Consider the following 6,035-nt stretch of genomic DNA (forward strand, 5'->3'; position numbering starts at 1 on the left):
AATTATTAATAGTCCTTTCGAGTCAACCTCAAAGGGCGGTAATAAGAATTTAATGAGCGAGTCGGCAGATCGGTGAAATAGTGATGTCGTACAAATGGGGAGATAGTGATTAGATGTAAAAGCTGTGACATCTGCCGCTAATGCTCCTGTACAGGAGGAAGGGACAGGAAGTAAATCCCAGGCTCATTACCCATTATTAGAAAGAGTCTCACCAAATATCCATGCTGGGGCATCAGAAGAGGCCGGCGGGAGAATGTAATCCCTTAATGCATCCTAATTGTCGCTACAGTGTGGAGATAATGCATAATAATATCACAGGCTTTTCCACTGTCTTGGAGACCATTCATCCGGACCCTGAGACGTTCTATCAGCGGGATGGCAGAGAAGCCATTATGTCCTACAAGTCATATACTACTTATACATAACACAAGGAACGGCATCCGACTAGTCCAGACCAATAAAGGAGCATCATATACTCTATCTATCTATCTATCTATCTATCTATCTATCTATCTATCTATCTATCTATCTCCTATCTATCATCTATCTATCTATCTATCTATCTATCTATCTATCTATCTCCTATCTATCTATCTCCTATCTATCTATCTATCTATCTATCTATCTATCTATCTATCATCTATCTATCTCATATCTATCTATCTATCTGTATCCTATCTATCTATCTATCTATTATCTATCTATCTATCTATCTATCTATCTATTTCCTATCTATCTATCTATCTATCTATCTATCTATCTATCTATCATCTATCTATCTATCTCATATCTATCTATCTATCTATCTATCTATCTATCTATCTATCTCCTATCTATCTATCTATCTATCTATCTATCTATTTCCTATCTATCTATCTATCTATCTATCTCCTATCTATCTATCTATCTATCTATCTATCTATCTATCTATCCATCTATCTCCTATCTATTTATCTATCTATCTATCTATCTATCTATCTATCTATCTATCTATCTCATATCTATCTATCTATGGTCTTGTTCACATCTGCACATCTACATCCATGTCATAAATGCACAATGACGAATCCAACACATGATGGACACTGGTGATATCAACAATCCCCACTGACCACAGTGTCAACCAATTTGACAAGGAGAACAACACGGCCTGACGGAGCCACCAATGGGGATGTGACCAGATATTATAACATATTATATTCCCACACCTCTCATGGGCCTCTGACTATTATACTACAATTTGTTACTCATGAACCCAAAAAGTTCTGCTAAACCAAAAAGTAATTGGGAAAATTTCTGAACCTAGTTCTTTAGAAAAAACTGGTTTGCTCATCCATAGTTACCTTCCTGCTTTATCAAAGTGTTCAGCAGTATAACAGAGCAGTCATATGTCATGACGTGACTCTGCTCATCTGTCCTATTCTATACAGTAAAGCCAACACATGAGCTGGAGGAAGAAGCATCAGCATCTGCTTTAGTGACCAGTATGAGAATGGAAAAAAAATCAATGTTTTCATAATGAAATTCTGATTTACACAATATGTCCTTTCCTGATGATACATTCCCTATAAGATATGTTAGTCACCTTTAATGGATCTCTAACTATAAAAAATTGTTCTTCTCATCATATTATAAAGGATATCTCCAATTTCCGCTTATTTTGACACATTGGTAGGTTGAATGCTAGCTAAGCAGAATTTTCTCTTATGAAATATCTATGTCTACATTTACCCTTTGGAAGGTTGCCAGGTTCATAAAATTTCCCGATCTGTCCTGCTGTGTTTTTATCACTTTCTCAATAATTAAATTTTTCTTAAGTTTGATTTTTATTAATTATTAATAAAATGTGAAATTAGCATTTAGGGTAAGAACTCGCTTAGTTGTCCTTAGACTTTTGAGGTGTGACATGTTGAAAACCAAGCAAAGCGGTAAAATGGGGTCAAATTTTTGTAATTGAGGGTTGGTATTTTTTTCAGCCACACCTTGCCCCATGTTGGCGTGTACTCTGTCACATGTTAGACATTACGTGAGCCCGAAACCTTAGGGAACAGGAAACTCTCGATTCCAACTCTTCAGAACACATAACTGGAGGCTAGAGGCTGAAACCAGACTAAATTTAGCAAAAAAAAAGTCATAAATGTTTGTGCAAAAAACTTTTTATGCCCCATTTTCTGGGATTAACGCTAAACCAGAACATCTCCTCCCATAGGAAGAAAGACCCATCTACAGACTGTAGAAGGGTCTCTTCCTTTTGGAGGAGAGGTTCTGGTTTTCTAGTAAATGTGACTAGGTTTACTAACCCGGCATTGATCTATAGGGAACGACCTTCCAAAAAGTGGCACTAGAGCAAGTTTTTGTTTTACCATCAAGGAGAACTTATTAGATATTCCCGTTCATAGATTTCCTGGTTAGAAGTGGGAAGGGGTTTCTTCTGTCACTGTATTACCCCCATCCACAGGGTATTGATGGGTTACCGTGACAGCTTGAGGTCAAGGCTGCCAAATTAGTATACCAATTAGGCCCCACCAGATATAATACACTACGACAAAAAATCACTGCAGTGTATTATATGAGTGATATAATTCACAGAAGTCCCCAAATTTGACTATTGTAAAAAAAAAAAAGAAATATGTTTTAAAGAGGAAAAAATCTAAAAAAAAATAATTCTACAATAAAATAAAAATTTCACTGGTATTGCCACATTGCTTATAAATTGTCATATTTTTAAACCTCCACGGTAAATTAAATTGAAAAACAATACAAATAAAACATTCCAGATTTTCTTTTTCCCTTCGTATTGCCTCGCTAAAAAATAATGTACGAAAAAGATATCAAGAATACCTCAAACTGGATGAATGGAAATGTCAACTCTTCAGAAAAATGAGCCCTTAAATAACTTAGTGAATGGGAAAATACAAATGTAATGGCTCCCAGTACTGTATACAGCGGCACAACAAGTATAGTAGTCAAACACAAAAAGATTGTTTATGTCGGGTTCACACAGAGTTTTTTGTTCCGGAATTTGATGCGGGATGCCACCTCAGATTCCAGACCAAAAAAGGCTATCCACGACTGGATGCCAGTGCAGTGCAGTGCCGCCTCAGGTTCCGGTCCAAAAGCCGGGTAGCCACGATTGAAAGCCAGTGCATTGCATCGGCATCCAACCGCGTACTCTGCTCCGGATTAGGCCCAATGAATGGGCCTAGTCCGGAGGAGGATGTGTCTTCAGGCCGAATCGCGAGGCGACTCGGCCTGAAGAATGAGCATCTCACTTCTTTTTTCCGGGAGCCGGCTCCCAGAAAGAACTCCTGAGTGGCTCCCATTGATTTCAATGGGATCCGTCTTTTTGGACAGGATTTTGAGGCGGATATGGCCTCAAAATCCTGACCAAAAAACTATGTGTGAACTTAGTCCAAATTTAGCCCAATTACAAAATCCAACAAATTCTGCAAAAAATGTTAGGGCTCTTAGAATATAGCAAGACAAGCTAATTTTTTTAAAGTTAAAGTATAGTAGTAAAGCAAACAAAAACTATTAAATATTAATGAAAGATTTTCAATGCATTATACGTAACCAGTAGAGATGAGCGAGTAAAATACTACGGTATTCGAAATATTTGTACTCGATTGAATACTACTAGCTATTCGCAGTAAATATTCGATTCAGAACCAGCGTTGATTGGCCAAATGCTATACAGTGTATAGCATTCGGCAAATCAACGCTGGTTCTGCAGTAGGCTTGTCCTTGCTAGTCGGGAGAGCTGGCAGCTTGCTGTTATGAGGGAGCTGACTTTCTCATAGGAATACATTGACCAGCGTTGATTGGCTAGTGTACAGCATTCGGCCAATCAACGCTGGTTCTGCCGGAGGCTCGTCTGTGAGGAGGTGGAGTCTAAGATCGGACCACAGCAGTTTCCATTGTGGTCTGATCTTAGACTCCGCCTCCTCACAAACAAGCCTCCGGCAGAACCAGCGTTGATTAGCTGAATGCTGTACACTGGCCAATCAACACTGGTCAATGCATTCCTATGACAAAAAAGTCAGCTGCCTCGTAACAGCAAGTTTCCAGCTCTCCTAACTAGCAAGGACGAGCCTGCTACAGAACCAGCGTTGATTTGCTGCAGGCTCGTCTTTGCTAATCGGGAGAGCTGGCATCTTGCTGTTATGAGGGAGCTTACTTTTTATCAGCGCAACTGCAAGCGCTGTGGAGTTAAAGCACACAGACCCCATAGACTATAATGGGGTCCGTGCACTTTAACTGCACAGCACTCCTCCTAAACACTCTCCTCCTGTTGTTCATGGACTTGGTGACTCTCCTTTAGTCGAATAGTGGTTTCCCCTGAAACGAGCATTTTTTCCCGTAGACTATAATGGGATTCAATATTCCATCGAGTAGTCGAATATTGAGGCTCTACTCGAAACAAATATCGAATCTCGAATATTTCACTGTTCGCTCATCTCTAGTAACCAGTAATAAAACTGGTAGTGAGTACAATAGTAAAACATAAAAATAGGTAAAATATTAATAAAAGTTTCTTAAAACTTAAAAGGGTAGATTAAAAAATGCACCCTGTTCTGCAAAAAAAAAAAAAAAGCCTTTATAAGGCCATGTCAATGGAAAATTAAAAATAGTAAATTTAGTACAGTAGTAAAACAAACAAAAACTATGAAATATTAATAAAAGGTTTTAAATACATTATACAGAACCAAAATAGTGTCATTAAAAAATACAACCTGTTCTGCAAAAAAAAATAAAAATGTTATGGAATATGGTGACACAAGCTATATTTTTACACTAATACACTAGTAAAATATAATAAAATCTATAAAATATTGCTAAAGTTTTTTCAATAGATTTTTATAGCCACAATGGTGCCAAGTGCAACCTGTTCTGCAAAAAATAAGCCCTTAAAAGGCTACATCAATGGAGAGATATAGTGTCTCTGGCTTCTGCTTTTGGTTGTTGAGCTCACAGAGCATTGTCTAGACTGGATACAGCTGAGTCCAGTGGAGAAGGCTCCACCCATGAGGAACGTCTCTGAGATGTTGGCAAGGTTGGATTCAGTAGGGTGAAGCCGAGATGGGTCTACTCCGGGGTCAACCTGCTTTGTGGTGGTTGTTGTTTTGCAATGAGTGCATTTATAGCTATATACAGGGTCACCGTCTGCAAATGAAACCATCAGTCTTCTCATTTACAAGCTATAGAAGTAGAACATGACGAAGAATAGAAAAAACCAAGTATCTTGGAAAGTTGCAGAGTTTTTCATTTGTATGAAAACCAGACCATCCTGATGAGTTGTAGACAGTGGTGTAACACTATGGAGTCTGTCCCCGGTCTCCGCAGTCTGGATCATGTCATAGAAGAAACCACATTAAAGTAGCCATGACAGACAATAGTAATCATCCCGGGCCTTACAGGAATCAGATAGTTAAGACGTCTTCCTCGGAGCTGTAATTCACAGAACGTCCTATTATAACCACTTAAAGCCAAAAGACAGGCTTGATTTATATCTGTGTTTTATCTCCTTCAGAACTAAAATTCCTCTTGTCATCGGATGTAATCTATCCGTCTTCTGTCTTCTGTTAAGTCTGAACATTGAGCCGATTCTGTAAATATCCTATATATGAGAAAGTTTCAATATTTAAAGGAATTGTCGACAATGGGTAGTTATCACCACACCGGATAGGTGACTACCTCTGTGTTCAGGATCAATCACAAGTATGGGGGTCTTCAGCTCCTGGTCCCCCTCACTGTACAAATGCAGCGAGTAGGAGTTTGAATTTGGTGGTGGTCGGGCATGCTCAGTGCTGCTCCATTCAATGTCTAGGGATCCGATGTATACATGTTTGGCGAAGGGAGCAGCAGGGTGCTTTAAACTCACTGTAGGGTATTCTAGGGATCAGCGGTGGCCCCAGTGGTCAGACGTTTATCCTGGGGATAGTCATGGTGAGGTTATCTCCTTAGAAAAATAAGACCAAAACAATGTTACAACTGAGTCCACAGGTTCGATCCCTGTATGTTACCAACATAATGGA

This window comes from Leptodactylus fuscus, chromosome 4 (genome assembly GCF_031893055.1).
Source record: "Leptodactylus fuscus isolate aLepFus1 chromosome 4, aLepFus1.hap2, whole genome shotgun sequence".
Taxonomy (NCBI): domain Eukaryota; kingdom Metazoa; phylum Chordata; class Amphibia; order Anura; family Leptodactylidae; genus Leptodactylus; species Leptodactylus fuscus.